This window comes from Scylla paramamosain, unplaced genomic scaffold (genome assembly GCF_035594125.1).
Source record: "Scylla paramamosain isolate STU-SP2022 unplaced genomic scaffold, ASM3559412v1 Contig70, whole genome shotgun sequence".
In the NCBI taxonomy this organism is placed as follows: Eukaryota; Metazoa; Arthropoda; class Malacostraca; order Decapoda; family Portunidae; genus Scylla; species Scylla paramamosain.
In genome coordinates this window covers 332,501-350,000 of record NW_026973735.1, presented here as the reverse complement: position 1 = coordinate 350,000, position 17,500 = coordinate 332,501, and the positions used below count along the sequence as shown (strand labels likewise).

Here is a 17,500-nt window from a genome sequence, read left to right as displayed (position 1 = left end):
TACTCAACCTCTCTCTCTCTCTCTCTCTCTCTCTCTCTCTCTCTCTCTCTCTCTCTCTCTCTCTCTCTCTCTCTCAGGCGGTCTGTTCACCACCATCCTACTTTTCGCCACTCAGCCAAAACTGAACCAAGGTATATTTTTAATTTCATGAGAACTAGGATGGGAGGAAAAAGCAGTCGACTGTCAGTGGAGGCACGGCTGAGCCTCCTGGGCGAGTGTGGCGTGGACGCCGTGAGGCTGTCCCGCCCCCGCTCAGGGGGCTGCTGTGGGAGGGGGAGGCGCTCTCTGGCCTCCTTTACCTTCCGGCAAGGGGCCGAGGGGGGGGCGAAGCCCCTCGTGTCGGATCAGGCGGCCAGCCTGAATATGGACAAGCTGGCCGCCTTGGACCAGGAGACACCCATCAGGGTGCAGTGCCTGGCAGGAGGCGCAACAGTCTTCTGTCAGGACCTGCCCCTGAGGGACCTCCTGGCCGGACTGAAGTACACTACGGCGGGGCGTCACGCCGTTTTGTACTTCAGCCTGGCCGGAGGTCTGGGTGTCCACGGGGGGCAGGGGCAGGGCTGCCCCGTGCTCTTTTGCAACAGCAAGAGAGTGGGCAGCCGCCCCAAGCCCCCCCAGGAGGACCAGGCTGTCCGCGTCCCAGAGGCGGGGCAGGAGGCCGGCCCCGCCCCAGAGGCTGGCCAGGTGGTGGTGGCCAGCCCGGGGCACGAGGCCGGCCACGCCCCTGAGGCTGGCCAGGTGGCGGCGGCCAGCCCAGGGCACGAAGCCTGCCCCGCCCCAGAGGCTGGCCAGGTGGTGGCGGCCAGCCTGGGACACGAGGTCGGCCCCTCCCCTGAGGCTGGCCAGGTGGTGGCGGCCAGCCCAGGGAAGGAGGCCGGACCCGCCCCTGAGGCTGGCCAGGTGGTGGCGGCCAGCCCGGGGAAGGATGGCCTGGGCCTGTGGGTCTCGGCCCCCAGCCCGGAGGAGGGGCAAAAGGAGGCCAGGAGCGCCACGACCCCCGCGGAGGACGAGGGAGCGGGGCTCGTCCTCCGAGGAGTGGGGAAGGGAGTGGTGGCCCCTTCCTCACCACCACAGCGCCAACTCCCCCAGCCAGGGAAGGCTCGCCAGGGGAGGGGCAGGGCTGGAAGCAGGTTGTCCTACGGCCTGTGGGACAACCTGCTCGCCATTGCACAGACCCTGTCCCTCACCCTGGTGGTGTACTCCGCCCTGCTGGACTACTTCCCTGACTGAGGGGGGCAGCCGGCCCCACAGGGCAGTCGGCTGCCCGGGGAGGGGGGAGGGGGGAGGGGGGAGGGGATAGGTTAGGTGGGAGGGGGGAGGGGGGAGGGGGGAGGGGATAGGTTAGGTGGGAGGGGGGAGGGGGGAGGGAAGACAGCCTGGTGGGGGGAGGGAGTGCTGTCTTGGGAGGGGGGAGGGGGCAAAGGGGTAGGTTAGGATAGGTTAAGTTAGGTTAGGTTAGGTTAGGGTAGGTTAGGTTAGGGTAGGTTAGGTTAGGTTAGGTTAGGTTAGGGTAGGTTAGGTTAGGTTAGGTTAGGGTAGGTTAGGTTAGGTTAGGTTAGGGTAGGTTAGGTTAGGTTAGGTTAGGTTAGATTAAGCTATCAGGACAAGTAAATAACAACACCGCCGTGTGCGGCGGCCATCATGTGAGCAATGCACGTATTTTCGTGACCACCTGCTGCCTTGGCAGAGACAGAGCGAGAGAAAGGGAATCACGTTTTTTGCATGGCCAGTTTTCCTTTAATTCTTCTTCGCATAATTTATTATTCGCATATTTATTACCAAATTACTCGAGAATGAGCCTTATTGGAAGCTAAGGGAAAATAAACTGTATGATCATGTATGGGAACATTAATATAGTTACTTGAAAATGTACCTTATGGAAAGTATAGGAAAATTAACCGTATGATCGAAGTACGGGAAAATAAATATAGCTACCCAAAAAACAACCTTATTGAAAGTTATGAGAGAGAGAGAGAGAGAGAGAGAGAGAGAGAGAGAGAGAGAGAGAGAGAGAGAGAGAGAGAGAGAGAGAGAGAGACCTGCGCTTGGTGGCCACCGATGACGACCAACATCACCCAGCACCAGTAACGTCACTGGAGCACCGCCGGGACGTGTCGGCACAAAACTCAGGTGCAGAGGGTCCCTCACCTTGACCCCCTGAGGCTGCTGCCACACACAGTGCAGAGGTGCACCAGAGCTGCAGCCAGTAGCGACGAGCTAGTGAAGGTGCCTCGATCTCGCTCTAGCCAACACCAGCGCAACTACACAGCCAGGACTTCCCGGCTGTGGAACATGTTCACGGCGGCCACGCCCCAAGTGCAGGACATGTCCACGCACCAGGTGAAGCTGGCAGCCCACAGCTGGCGTAGCACGCACCTGTCGCCACTGGCGCTTTAAATTTTTACTGTATTATTGTATTAGTATTATTATCTTTATGTTAAGTATGTATAGTATGTATACTATCATAGGCTTTTTAAACAATTCCATACTCAACGTGCAATTTTAAGCCTTTCTGTAAGTATTTGTTTATATAAAAACAAATACTTACAGAAAGGTTTTTCTCCTTACAGTAGAAAAACCAAGCACAGGATAATCGCCGACTCCGATGCACGCCGAACAAAGGTGAATAAAGATGGCAGGCAGCATTCGCGCGTGTCGTGCGGCGTGGAGCAAGTCGGTAAGCGGGTCAAACCAGAGCAAGGAAAATAAATAAAAAGTACAAAATAAAGGCATTTGCATAAGTCGAAGGCAGCCGTGCGGAGGTGAAACACAGTGACCACGCTCGTCAAGGTGCTGTGGGAAGGTGGTGGTGCCTCCACCGGGCTCCTCAGAATGCTCATTTCGCCATTTTTCAATCCCTGAATTCAGCATCTCAAAATTCCAGCGACTACAGCAAACTTCACCAAAGTGTCAAAGTGGCATGCAGGCCAAGCAGGTAAGCAGTGATGAGGGCTGCCCACCTTGCAGCGTCACCTCGTGGCTGAAATACACAACACCAGACACTGAAAGTACTTAGTGCTACTTACATTGGACTTCACCTCTTGATGGTGATGGTGGTGGTGGTGGTGGAAGTGGTGGTGGTGGTGGTGGTGGTGGTGGTGGTGGTGGTGGCGATCGTTACCTGTGACGGTGAAAAAAAAAAAAGTCAATTAGATGATAAAAAAGAAAATTAACAAAACAGAATTGCACACTTTGTATCATAGTCATATTTTCTCCTTCAGAACACAACAAGTCGAGGACATGCATCGTTTGTGTACGTCTGATTGTTCTTTCTTACTTTGACTTTCCTTTGTCTCACACTAACACTTTCCTAACAGACCTTTTTTTTTTCATTTACATCAACAAATAAACAATACGTACAGTAATATGAAGTGCAACAGACATTTCCCGAAGACTTACAAAAAATACACCCAACACTCTATGGTTTACGAAACACATACGAAACACTGTACACATACTTACTGAAACACCACAAACTTCCTTCGTAGGTTTGACAAATGCAGCAAACACTACACACAGGTAACTAACTGTGACAAACATTCTAGGTACACTTAATGGAATGTGGGAAAACAATATCAAAATATCATAGATGGTTATACACTGTTCTATAAAGACAAGGAAAACAGGAGAGGAGGAGGCGTCGCGTTATACGTTAGGGACACATTACAGTGTTGTATTAACAGTAGAATTAAAACTGATAGCAAAACAGAGTCGATATGGGTAGATATTAAGGAAGGATCACAGTCAGTAGTACTGGGATTAGTGTACAGGCCACCGAACAGTACAAAGGAAATTAACATCTCACAGTCAGGTATGTGTGCTAGGAGATTTTAATTTTGGGAATATAGACTGAGGCCTGATGGTGGGTAACAAGGAAGCAGAGGAATTTCTTAAGGTATTTCAGGATGAATTTTTAAAACAGGTAGTCGTAGAACACACAAGGGGGAACAGTATTCCAGATTTAATTCTTACTAACAGGGAGGAAGCAGTCACACAGGTAGAGGTTGGAGGACAGCTAGGTAACAGTGACCATTAAGAAATTAGGTACAATTTAAAATGGGAGGAAACTTTTAGAAGCAAAAACACTAGTAAAATACCTGACTTTAGGAGAGCAGATTTTAAGGAATTAAAAAGGTACCTCCAAGGAATTGACTGGCAACGGATGCAGAGTGAGGTCAGGTCCGGGACGGAGTTGAGAGAGATAAGGCAGGATGAGAGAGGTGAGGTGAGGCGTGAGAGTGTAGGACAAGAGGAGGGAAGATGTGTCCGGAAGGGGCGGAGGAGAGAGGGAGGGGGATAGGTATGAATATGTTGGAGGGTCAGGTCATGCTGAAATGGGAGAGGTGAGGTCGAGGTGAGTAGATGAGGGAATGGAGAGGGTGGAAGGGGTCGAGATGAGGGAATTAGGTGCAGAAAATGTAGATGAGTTGTATAATATTTCGTAGATAAACTGCATACAGGTCAGTTAGCAAACATCCCGTATAGAGCAATAAGATAACAGAAAATGACCCTAAATGGATGACTGCTAGGTTAAAACATTATATAGGGTGGAAGAGAAGTATATATAAGAGATTAAGGGCAGGTGAAGAAGTTTTAAGGACACAATATAATGAATTAGTTAGAACAGTCAGGAGGTTAACGAGGAAAGCTAAGGGCAATTATGAATTGAAGGTAGCCAGCCAGGCGAAGACGGACCCCAAGGAATTTTATCAGGTATACAGGACGAAGAATAAGGATACTATAGGTCCATTAAAGGCAGCAGATGGGGAGCTGGTTAGTTCTGGGGAGGAGATTAGCAAAATTGTGAATAGATATTTTTTAACTGTCTTCACCCAGGAAAACATGCAGTATATGCCAAATAGTGAACAGGTGTTTAGAGCAGATGAGAATGAGAAGCTGACAGATATTTCCATAACTAGGGAGATAGTGGAACAGGAGATAGATAGACTAAAAAAGTTCAAGACACCAGGACCTGATGAAATATATCCCAGAGTACTTAAGGAATGCAAAGAGGTTATTAGTGAGCCGTTAGTTTCTGTCTTTAGGAAATCACCTGAGTCAGATGAGGTACCAGTAATGTGGAGGCAGGCTAATGTAGTACCTATCTTTAAAAAAGGAGATAAAACTTTAGACCTGTCAGCTTAACTTCAGTTGTGGGTAAATTATTGGAGTCAATAATAGCGAGGAACATTAGGGAACATTTAGACAATTAGAATCTTTGCATAACTTGATAAATCAGTCACAGCATGGCTTCACAAAGGGAAAGTCTTGCCTGACAAACTTGTTAAGTTTTTACAGAAGAGTGTACGAAGCAGTAGATAATGGTGATAGTTATGACATCTTATATCTGGACTTTAGTAAAGCATTTGACAGGGTACCCCATCAAAGGCTCCTGAGAAAGGTTAGGGTACATGGGATAGATGGGAAGGTGTTAGGCTGGATAGGGTCATGGCTTGGTAACAGGCGACAGAGAGTTGTAATAAACGGCTCGAAATCCGAATGGGGTCATGTAATTAGTGGGGTGCCACAGGGATCAGTATTAGGGCCATTGTTATTTCTAATATATATCAATGACTTAGATAGTGGAATTAGTAGTGATGTTAGTAAATTTGCGGATGACACAAAGATAGGTAGATTAATTAGGTCAGAATCGGATGCATCGCACTGCAGGCAGATTTAGATAGGATGAATGAATGGACGGATAGATGGCAAATGCAATTAAATATCAATAAATGCAAAGAACTTAGCGTAGGTAGAGGAAACCCACACAATAGGTACACATTAAACAACCAAACTCTGGTAGGTACGGGGTACGAGAAAGATTTAGGAGTTATAGTTAGCTCTGAACTCCGTCTAGGAAAACAATGCATAGAAGCCAGAAACAAGGCAAATAGGGTACTAGGATTCATTTTTAGGAGTGTTAAAAGTAGAAGGCCGGAAGTAATATTAAAGTTATACTTGGCGCTGGTCAGACCACATCTAGACTACGCTGTGCAGTTCTGGTCCCCACATTACAGGAAAGATATAGGTCTATTAGAATCAGTACAGAGGAGAATGACTTAAAGGATACAGGGGATGAGGAGTATTCCTTACGAAGCGAGGTTGAAGCGGTTAAATTTACATTCTCTAGAGAGACGTAGGTTAAGAGGGGACCTGATAGAAGTGTTTAAGTGGTATAAGGGTTATAACAAGGGAGATGTAAGCAAAATTCTTAGGATCAGCATCCAGGGAACAAGAAATAACGGGTTCAAGCTTAAAAAATTTAGGTTTAGGAAGGAGATAGGAAAAAATTGGTTCTCAAATAGAGTGGTAGATGAGTGGAACGGACTCAGTAATCATGTTGTTAGTGCTAGGACATTAGAGAGATTTAAGAGAAAATTAGACAGGTTTATGGATGGGGATAACAGATGGAAATAGGTAGGTATATTTCATACAGGGACTGCCACGTGTAAGCATGGTCGCTTCTTGCAGCTTCCCTTATTTCTTATGTTCTTATGTTCTTAATTTTCTTCTTTTCTGTTGCTATATATATATATATATATATATATATATATATATATATATATATATATATATATATATATATATATATATATATATATATATATATATATATATATATATATATATATATAGGTATTTTGCTGATTTTCCTTGGAATGACTACTGCTTCCGTGTCAGAGACCCGTCTTTGTGTGCTGAGCGCATAACAGAGGTGATAGTGTCTGGCATGGAGGCGTACATTCCTCACTCTTTTTCTCGTCCTAAACCTTCTAAACCTTGGTTTAACACAGCTTGTTCTCGTGCTATACATGATAGAGAGGTGGCCCACAAAAGGTACTTAAGCCTTCCATCACCAGAATCTCATGCTCTTTATATTTCTGCCCGGAACCATGCCAAGTCTGTTCTCCAACTAGCCAAAAACTCCTTCATTAACAGAAAATGTCAAAACCTTTCAAGATCTAACTCCCCTTGTGATTTCTGGCATCTAGCCAAAAATATCTCCAATAACTTTGCTTCTTCTTCTTTCCCTCCTCTATTTCAACCAGATGGCACCACTGCTATCACATCTATTTCTAAAGCTGAACTCTTTGCTCAAACCTTTGCTAAAAACTCTACCTTGGACGATTCTGGGCTTGTTCCTCCCTCTCCTCCACCCTCTGACTACTTCATGCCATCTATTAAAATTCTTCGTAATGATGTTTTCCACGCCCTCGCTGGCCTAAACCCTCGGAAGGCTTATGGACCTGATGGGGTTCCTCCTATTGTTCTCCGAAACTGTGCCTCCGTGCTTGCACCTTGCCTAGTCAAACTCTTTCAGCTCTGTCTGTCAACATCTACCTTTCCTTCTTGCTGGAAGTTTGCCTACATTCAACCTGTTCCTAAAAAGGGTGACCGTTCTAATCCCTCAAACTACCGTCCTATTGCTTTAATTTCCTGCCTATCTAAAGTTTTTGAATCAATCCTCAACAGGAAGATTCTTAAACATCTATCACTTCACAACCTTCTATCTGATCGCCAGTATGGGTTCCGTCAAGGCCGCTCTACTGGTGATCTTCTGGCTTTCCTTACTGAGTCTTGGTCATCCTCTTTTAGAGATTTTGATGAAACTTTTGCTGTTGCCTTGGACATATCAAAAGCTTTTGATAGAGTCTGGCACAAAGCTTTGATTTCCAAACTACCCTCCTACGGTTTCTATCCTTCTCTCTGTAACTTCATCTCAAGTTTCCTTTCTGACCGTTCTATTGCTGCTGTGGTAGACGGTCACTGTTCTTCTCCTAAATCTATTAACAGTGGTGTTCCTCAGGGTTCTGTCCTGTCACCCACTCTCTTCTTATTATTCATTAATGATCTTCTAAACCAAACTTCTTGTCCTATCCACTCCTACGCTGATGATACCACCCTGCACTTTTCCACGTCTTTTCATAGACGTCCAACCCTTCAGGAGGTAAACATACCACGCAGGGAAGCCACAGAACGCCTGACTTCTGATCTTTCTAAAATTTCTGATTGGGGCAGAGCAAACTTGGTATTGTTCAATGCCTCAAAAACTCAATTCCTCCATCTATCAACTCGACACAACCTTCCAGACAACTATCCCCTCTTCTTCAGTGACACTCAACTGTCCCCCTCTTCTACACTGAACATCCTCGGTCTGTCCTTTACTTATAATCTGAACTGGAAACTTCACATCTCATCTCTAGCTAAAACAGCTTCTATGAAGTTAGGTGTTCTGAGGCGTCTCCGCCAGTTTTTCTCACCCCCCCAGCTGCTAACTCTGTACAAGGGCCTTATCCGTCCATGTATGGAGTATGCTTCACATGTTTGGGGGGGTTCCACTCATACTGCTCTTCTAGACAGGGTGGAATCAAAAGCTTTTCGTCTCATCAACTCCTCTCCTCTAACTGACTGTCTTCAGCCTCTCTCTCACCGCCGCAATGTTGCATATCTAGCTGTCTTTTACCGCTATTTTCATGCTAACTGCGCTTCTGATCTTGCTAACTGCATGCCTCCCCTCCTTCCGCGGCCTCGCTGCACAAGACATTCTTCTTTCTCTCACCCCTATTCTGTCCACCTCTCTAACGCAAGAGTTAACCAGTATTCTCAATCATTCATCCCTTTCTCTGGTAAACTCTGGAACTCCCTGCCTGCTTCTGTATTTCCACCTTCCTATGACTTGAATTCCTTCAAGAGGGAGGTTTCAAGACACTTATCCACCAATTTTTGACCACTGCTTTGACCCTTTTACGGGACTGGCATTTCAGTGGGCATTTTTTTTTATTAGATTTTTGTTGCCCTTGGCCAGTGTCCTTCCTACATAAAAAAAAAAAAAAAAAAAAAATATATATATATATATATATATATATATATATATATATATATATATATATATATATATATATATATATATATATATATATATATATATATATATATATATATATATATATATATATATATAAAGGCGAATGAAAGGATGATTGAGGCGGTGAAAAAGTTTCTGGAGAGAATGTGGCGTGCCAGATGTACGAACAATTAGGATAGAGGATGCTGTTCGTTTCTCTTTTCTTTCCCCCTTCTACAGGAGTTGCCGATCCAAAGGCCTGGCTCAGGAGTGATCCTGAGCCACCTGTACCATCAAGATCAAGATACACCTTCACGGGAGAAAAAATAAATTAGAAAACGAGCGAAAAAATAGAAAGACTATATTGGATAAATGACATTGCTCTGTATTTGATGTTTCTTTTCCAAGAATTCTCTCGTTTAAGAAAAATGACATTTTCACCAATATATATATATATATATATATATATATATATATATATATATATATATATATATATATATATATATATATATATATATATATATATATATATATATATATATATATATATATATATATATATATATATATATATATACTCGTATAGAGAGAGAGAGAGAGAGAGAGAGAGAGAGAGAGAGAGAGAGAGAGAGAGAGAGAGAGAGAGAGAGAGAGAGAGAGAGAGAGAGAGAGAGAGAGAGAGAGAGAGTCAAATATAGTCTTCCTATCTTTTCGCTCGTTTTCTAATTTATTTTCTCGCTCGTTTTCTAATTTATTTTTTTTCTCCTGCGAAGGTGTATCTTGATCTTGATGGTACAGGTGGCTCAGGATCACTCCTGAGCCATGCCTTTGGATCGGCAACTCCTGTAGAAGGGGCAAAAAAAAAGAGAAACGAACAGCATCCTCTATCCTAATTGTTCATACACCTGGCACGCCACATTCTCTCCAGAAACTCTTTCACCGCCTCAATCATCCTTTCATTGGCCTCTCTACCCAGTCCCAGCAACAACACCATCCATTCCTTTCCTGTCTTCTCCACTCTTTCATTCCTATCATGCCCTAACTCAGTCAGTATCACTTGCATCATCTCATTCCTGTCTCTGGCATACTTCACACACTCCAGCACCACATGTTCCACCGTCTCATCCTCTCCCATGTCACACATCTGGCACACTTTGCTGCGGGACTCAGACCACCTGTAACTCCTTGCATTCACATCCATACACTGTGCCCTCGCTCGGAAGAGAAGATCACCGCCCAGGCTTCCATCATACCACCTTTCATACCTCGGGGCCTCTTTCTCCTTGTACCATTCCAGGGTCTTCTTTCTTTCCATTTCATTCTTCCATTCATTCAGTCCCACACATTTCACTTCTTTGTCTATCTCATTCTTCCATTTTCTCACATCCCATTCGGCTCCCACTCTGCCTCCTCTTGTTACCACCCATTCACGCTCATTTTGGTTCCTCCCAACCATTCTTATCGCCCACACAACTTGCAATCCATTCCTGTCTGTCATTCTCATGCATCTCTTCCTCCATTTGCTTCCACTTTCATTCCACAGGTACACCTTCCTTGCTATTCTTGCATCATCCATTCTCTCAAGCCTAATCTTGTACCTAAGTGTGGCTTTTGTGAGTCTTTCCCTAAAGGTGCTCCATCCCATGTCACCTCTCAAGGCTTCGACTGCTGTGCACCTCGGTGCACTCAGTGCCATCCTTGCTACTCTATTCTGGCCCACTTCTAACTTATCAATTTCACTTTCATTCCATGCAATCACCTCCATACCATACATTATACTTGGCACAGCCACACTCTTCCACACTTCTCTCAACACATCATACTTACTTGCTCTCATCCTTGCCGCGCTTCCCAATCGACCTACCCACTGGTTTACCATACTTATCTTTTCATTCTTTGCCTTTGCACACCCACTAGGACTCATCCACATCCCTAAGTACTTGTATTGTTGCACCTGTCTCAACTCATTCTCTCCAAGTCTCCATACCACATTACTTTCATCCTCTGACTTATTCACAATCATTAGCTTGCTTTTCTCACTGCCAAAACTTACTGCAAAGTCTTTTCCATAGCCATCCACAACATCCAACAGACTTTGAAGCTCATCTGCCGATTCACTCATAACAACTACGTCATCTGCATAAAGGAGCACACATACTTTATCGTTCCCCACACTTACCCCTACATTCATTCTTCTCATCCTGGCTGCTAGCTTCTCTGTATACTGGCTAAAAAGGATTGGTGGCAATATACAACCTTACCTAACTCCTCTCTCACTCTTCACCCAGTCTGTTTCTATGTCTTCTAGTCTGTATCTAGTCTGTAAATAAATAAAAAAAAAAAATCTGGTACTAAAACTTAAATCTGTGAAACAAACATCAAGTAAAGAAGGAAAAAAAAAAGAATCATCTCTACATAGAAACCTTCATTATCGTTTTCCTTGCGCACTTTAACAAAACAAAATTGAACAAACCCTACAGCCCTTCATAAAACACGACTTCATCTCCCAGAAATACATGGAACTGGACGCACACAAGAGCCACAGGAAATCCAGATTTCAGCGAACCAGTAGGGAATAGAACCTCGCATAGGGGGAGTACTGTGTTTTTATAGTAAATAGAATAAACTTACTCAGTGCGGAACTCATCCAGACAATATGGCGGCAGTACTTTCCTTCTCGCACTGAATAAGTAAACACCCACCCGAGCCTTACAATCGCCTATGCCCTTTCAGAGTCTTATCTATTTTCCAGCTTGGTGTATAACTCTATTTCGGCAGAGGAATTTGTGGGATGTAAAGTAATATTAATGGGTTCAGGGACTGGCGTGGTGCCGGGTATTGCTGAATAGTTTAAGGTGCGGAGAGAGAGAGAGAGAGAGAGAGAGAGAGAGAGAGAGAGAGAGAGAGAGAGAGAGAGAGAGAGAGAGAGAGAGAGAGAGAGAGAGAGAGAGAGAGAGAATTTATGTGATGACGAAGAGAAACGTTCATATGAGAAATTATTGCCACACTAAACGTCGATTCTTTCCAAAACACTCACCGACGTGATTTTTTAACAAGGTCATTGTGTTTCATCGCGCGACGCTGTTCGGGAGCTTGTTCCATTCCTTCATGATGTGAGTTTTCAAAAAGGCTTTCCGGAACTTAACCTAACCAGTGGACGTGTTGCCTTCATTCCGATTACTTTTTTTTTTTCAGAACCGAAAGAAGATTTGTACCGTTTTCGATGGCAACAAAAAGTTTTTTTCTTTTTTTTTTATGTAGGAGGGACACTGGCCAAGGGCAACAAAAATCCAATTAAAAAAAATAATGCGCATTGAAATGGCAGTCCCATAAAAGGGTCAAGGCAGTAGTCAAAAATTGATGAATAAGTGTCTTGAAACCTCCCTCTTGAAGGAATTCAAGTTATAGGAAGGTGGAAATACAGAAGCTGGCAGGGAGTTCCAGAGTTTACCAGAGAAAGGGATGAATGATTGAGAATACTGGTTAACTCTTGCGTTAGAGAGGTGGACAGAATAGGGGTGAGAGAAAGAAAAAGTCTTGTGCAGCGAGGCCGCGGGAGGAGGGGAGGCATGCAGTAGGCAAGATCAGAAGAGCAGTCAGCATGAAAATAGCGGTAGAGGACAGCTAGAGATGCAACATTGCGGCGGTGAGAGAGAGGCTGAAGACAGTCAGTTAGAGGAGAGGAGTTGATGAGACGAAAAGCTTTTGATTCCACCCTGTCTAGAAGAGCAGTATGAGTGGAACCCCCAGACATGTGAAGCATACTCCATACATGGACGGATAAGGCCCTTGTACAGAGTTAGCAGCTGAGGGGGTTGAGAAAAACTGGCGGAGACGTCTGTTAATAGATTTAGGAGAAGAACAGTGACCGTCTACCACAGCAGCAATTGAACGGTCAGAAAGGAAACTTGAGATGAAGTTACAGAGAGAAGGAAAGAAGCCGTAGGAGGGTAGTTTGGAGATCAAAGTTTTGTGCCAGACTCTATAAAAAGCTTTTGATATGTCCAAGGCAACAGCAAAAGTTTTACCAAAATCTCTAAAAGAGGATGACCAAGACTCAGTAAGGAAAGCCAGAAGATCACCAGTAAAGCGGCCTTGATGGGACCCATACTGGCGATTAGATAGAAGGTTGTGAAGTGATAGATGTTTAAGAATCTTCCTGTTGAGGATAGATTAAAAAACTTTAGATAGGCAGGAAATTAAAGCAATAGGACGGTAGTTTGAGGGATTAGAACGGTCACCCTTTTTAGGAACAGGTTGAATGTAGGCAAACTTCCAGCAAGAAGGAAAGGTAGATGTTGACAGACAGAGCTGAAAGAGTTTGACTAGGCAAGGTGCAAGCACAGAGGCACAGTTTCGGAGAACAATAGGAGGGACCCCATCAGGTCCATAAGCCTTCCGAGGGTCTAGGCCAACGAGGGCATGGAAAACATTATTGCGAAGAATTTTAATAGGTGGCATGAAGTAGTCAGAGGGTGGAGGAGAGGGAGGGACAAGCCCAGAATCGTCCAAGGTAGAGTTTTTAGCAAAGGTTTGAACGAAGAGTTCAGCTTTAGAAATAGATGTGATAGCAGTGGTGCCATCTGGTTGAAATAAAGGAGGGAAAGAAGAAGAAGAAGCAAAGTTATTGGAGATATTTTTGGCAAGATGCCAGAAGTGTTTATTCATGTTGGGTCGGCAGGTGAGCTTTGACAGGGAGAAAAAGCCAATTTTGTGTGTCTAGTCCCCTCTCATATGACATTACGTAGGCGATATCAACTGCGCTGAAGAGATATTGGGTTCGCTAAAGCTGATCTGCGTGGCCCACTGGAGGTCTGATGAGACTTAGTGCAGGGAAATTACATGTTTGTTTTGGAAGGTGAAGCTGAAATCTGAATGTTGTTATTTCGATTCCCTGGAAGGTGAATGCATCAACAATACTGAAACTTTTTTTAGGATTCCCTTCCAAACAGAATTCCGATTTCTTCATAAATGTCATAACTGAATTAATGAATTTCTCAGGCACTAACATTTCACAATTTCAAAGTGGGCATATTAACTTCTCTGATATTTCAAATTTTTTTCCTCACAAATGCCAAACCGACTATTCTTCCATACTCACAATCTCACATAAAGCGAGGCTGAGGGGTAATGCTCTGCTTAGCTGCATTGATTATTCCCGTGTGTTCGTAACAGTTGCCTAAAGAATTGTCCCGTCCTCTGTTGTCTGGCTGGTGTCCCCGCTGACTTCAAAATTTGACGACTCGTTCCGGTGTTCGCTCTTCATGAATGGCATTTGTTTCCTGCTTCTGTCAGTGTGCGAGTGATGAGTATCAAGCGGCATCACCAAACACTGCAATAGCAATACATTTTGTCTCTGAATACGTCAATAGCCAATCACGTTTTTCCTTCAAACGCTCCAATAGCAATACCGACACAACTCAGTGACGTATTAGCAGAACACGAATAACAAATATGATTCTCTCCATCTGGACTGAGGCGGTGAGTCCTGCGTGCGTAAACAAAGGGCAGGCGAAGGGATGGGGTGGAGGGCGATATGAACGACCAAGAGGGAAAGGGAAAGACGTGGCCATTACGACGAAAATTTTCAAGACACTTATCCTCCAGTTCTGGATAACCATTCTGGCTTTCTCTCTGGGGACTGGCATTGTCGGTGGATCTTTTCCCTTTCTTCCTTTTTTGATACTCTAAGCCAGTGCTCCTCTTACATAAAATAAAAAAAATATAAAATATCGCTAATAAAGGAGAGGAGAAGGACGAGGACGAGGACGAAAACCGAGGACTAAAACGACAACAACGACGACGATAGCAAGACGGCGAACGGAAATCAGCAGTGAACCCACGCCGCCCACAGCCTGGCCATCAAACCACGCCACAACAATGCTGGCCAAAAAGGCTCATTACACTCCCAGGAACGTAAACACGGACACTAAAAGGAAGGGAGAGAGAGAGAGAGAGAGAGAGAGAGAGAGAGAGAGAGAGAGAGAGAGAGAGAGAGAGAGAGAGAAATATATGTATTGAAGAGTATATTAAAGCTTTACAAAAGTTCACAAACGCCTGGAGAGGAATTCAGTGGAGACTCTCTCTCTCTCTCTCTCTCTCTCTCTCTCTCTCTCTCTCTCTCTCTCTCCTCTCTCTCTCTCTCTCTCTCTCTCTCTCTCTCTTATTTCATTTCATTTATCATTTTATAAACGTCACGTAAGCGTCTGCACAATCATGTGTGTGTGTGTGTGTGTGTGTGTGTGTGTGTGTGTGTGTGTGTTTATGAAGCATACACGATGCACTTAAATAACACAACAACAAAAATAAAGGAAAAACAATAAACGAGCAAACTTAAACTTGACCCCATTAAGACAAATTGAATAAATAAACAGAAAACGGATACCTAAAACTAAGTATTAATAGAAAAAAAAGACAAAAAAAAAATAAAAGACAAAAAAAGTGCCATCTCTCCGAAAGGAAGAGGAACAAGGAGCAGCAAGAGTCTGTACGGTACAACAAGTTCCAGTGGTATCGCCGGTGAGCAAGACTAACGAGCGAACTGCGACCATTTGAGAGAGAAAAGCGCCTGAAGGAGCCCAGCGAAATTTTCCCCCTTGCTTCGTAGGAGCGGCAACGCTGGGCGGGTAGAAGGCGGTTGTGGTGATCCGCGTTATTGAGACGTAGAGGAAGCAGGAAAAGAAGGACAGTCCGTCACGAGGGGGGAAGAGCGTGGGGAAAGACGACTGTTAAAGGAGAATATGTTATGTACGTAATTAAAACATTTCTTACTAGTAACAACGGTGATTCCTGTTAATGACCACTAACGTTGCTGTTTGAAAAATGCCTGATCTATTCATCTGCAACACAATAATTAGCACTAATCAAAACAATTCCGTGTAAACCATAGATTTATTCTGCTGGAGACGTACTACCTTGAAGAAACTAACAGCTTATGACCGATTCATCTATAACATTATACTTATCACAAACCAAAGCATGTGAAACCAGCGACTTCTCTTTTGCACAGGACATAACAACGTGACGGAAGCAACAGCAGGTATTGTGAAAGAAATGTGCTATAAATACTTCCATTACACGGTGAACGACTTTCCTGCCTCACTCACGGCAACTGCTTTCACCTGTGATTCAATGAGTATTAATTCCATAGGTTACTGAACTCCTTACACAAGTTATCCCTATCACTGCGAGTTATCTACCAAAGAGGAAGTTCCAGCGACATGAAATAACATAAGTGGCCACCAATCTCCCCTACTCAGGTCTTTCACGTTGTCTGCCGAGACGAACTGAGGGCTGCGAGCCTCTGTGTAAGACTTGCAAGTGTCAGCAGTAAAGAAGAGGCAGGCAAGAAGCAATACAATAATATGTATGAGATGCAGGCACTTCATCTTCCTCGTAAGGTTCGCCAGCCCGCAAACAACAGGAAACACTGCAGATCCAGATTGTGAGGCAACAGTGAGCGATTGCTCCGATCCGTCTGACGTATGTGGCGGAGTGTGCAAGGAGAAAGATTGTGGGAAGCAAAGTAAACGACAAGGCGGATTGAACAGGTGGATTCCTAAAGGTGCTCGCCTCGCACTCAGCCTAGACAGACGTAGTGGCGGGACAAGGGACGGTGTGACTAACCTACAACAGTTATTGATGTTGTAGGAGAAAATTAACACAGATGAGTTGGAAAGGTAAGTATGGAAACTCAGATTTAATATTCTCTTAATATGCTTTCAATTATAGGTCTCTTTAGACTTCAGGAGCACAGACAAAGTTTTCATATGTCTCTTCCTACACACAGAGTAGTCGGTGATATAACAACGAACTCCTCCGCCCACAAATCAAGTTTACTGGTGAGTTATTGAAAATATAGTAAATGCCTGATAAAAAAAAAAAAAAAAAAAGATCCTGAATATAACAAATTAAGACTCAACAAGGGAAGAGTACCAAATATGACCAAACACCACCACCAACACCGTAGATGCAAAACAGACACCCATTCACCAAAAATAAACAAGATTCTACACAACCATGAATAGCACGTTAAATAGAAAACGTGTTCACTACATTGTACATGAAAAACAACCTACGCCAAACACACCATGCACTTGTTTTCGATCACCATCAAAGACGCTGCCCACACGCGTGACGTCACCTTGCCAGACACATCGAAGGGAATGTGACCCAAGATTGGACCAGAGCAGCAAATACACGTGTCATTTCCCTTAAGAGACTCGGGGAAACATGAGCCTCCAAAAGACCAAGAAGCGAACCAAGAGAGAGAGAGAGAGAGAGAGAGAGAGGAGAGAGAGAGAGAGAGAGAGAGAGAGAGAGAGAGAGAGAGAGAGAGAGAGAGAGAGAGAGAGAGAGAGAGAGAGAGAGAGAGAGAGAAACTTTAAGGAAAAAAAATGAACAGGAAAGTAACTGAAAAAAAAACAACAACTTATCTTAATAGTAAAGCGAGGAGATAAATTCCAGAGAAGAAAGGGAGGAGGAAAAGAGGAAATGAAGGGAAAACCAGAGAAAAAAGGAGAAACGAAAAGAAATGGAAGAAAAACAACAGGAAAAGAAGAGGGAAAAGAGGGAAAAAAGAGTAAATGAAAGGAAAGGAAATGGTGAAGTGAAAAGAAAGCAAAGACAGAAAAAGGAAATGAAGGAAAAATT

General features: G+C 44.1%; 1 long non-coding RNA gene across 2 annotated transcripts in view; it reads right to left on the bottom strand.

The window, feature by feature from the left end:
- Positions 1-17,500, bottom strand: part of LOC135098609 (uncharacterized) — an 82,491-nt gene that overhangs the window by 51,138 nt on the left and 13,853 nt on the right. The window contains exons 2-3 of one of the 2 annotated variants that reach the window (XR_010267168.1): positions 13,950-14,180; positions 3,027-3,121 (exon numbers count right to left, since the gene is read on the bottom strand). This is a non-coding gene — a long non-coding RNA (uncharacterized LOC135098609). The remainder of the gene's footprint in view (positions 1-3,026; positions 3,122-13,949; positions 14,181-17,500) is intronic. The other variant, XR_010267169.1, reaches the window with a different exon arrangement.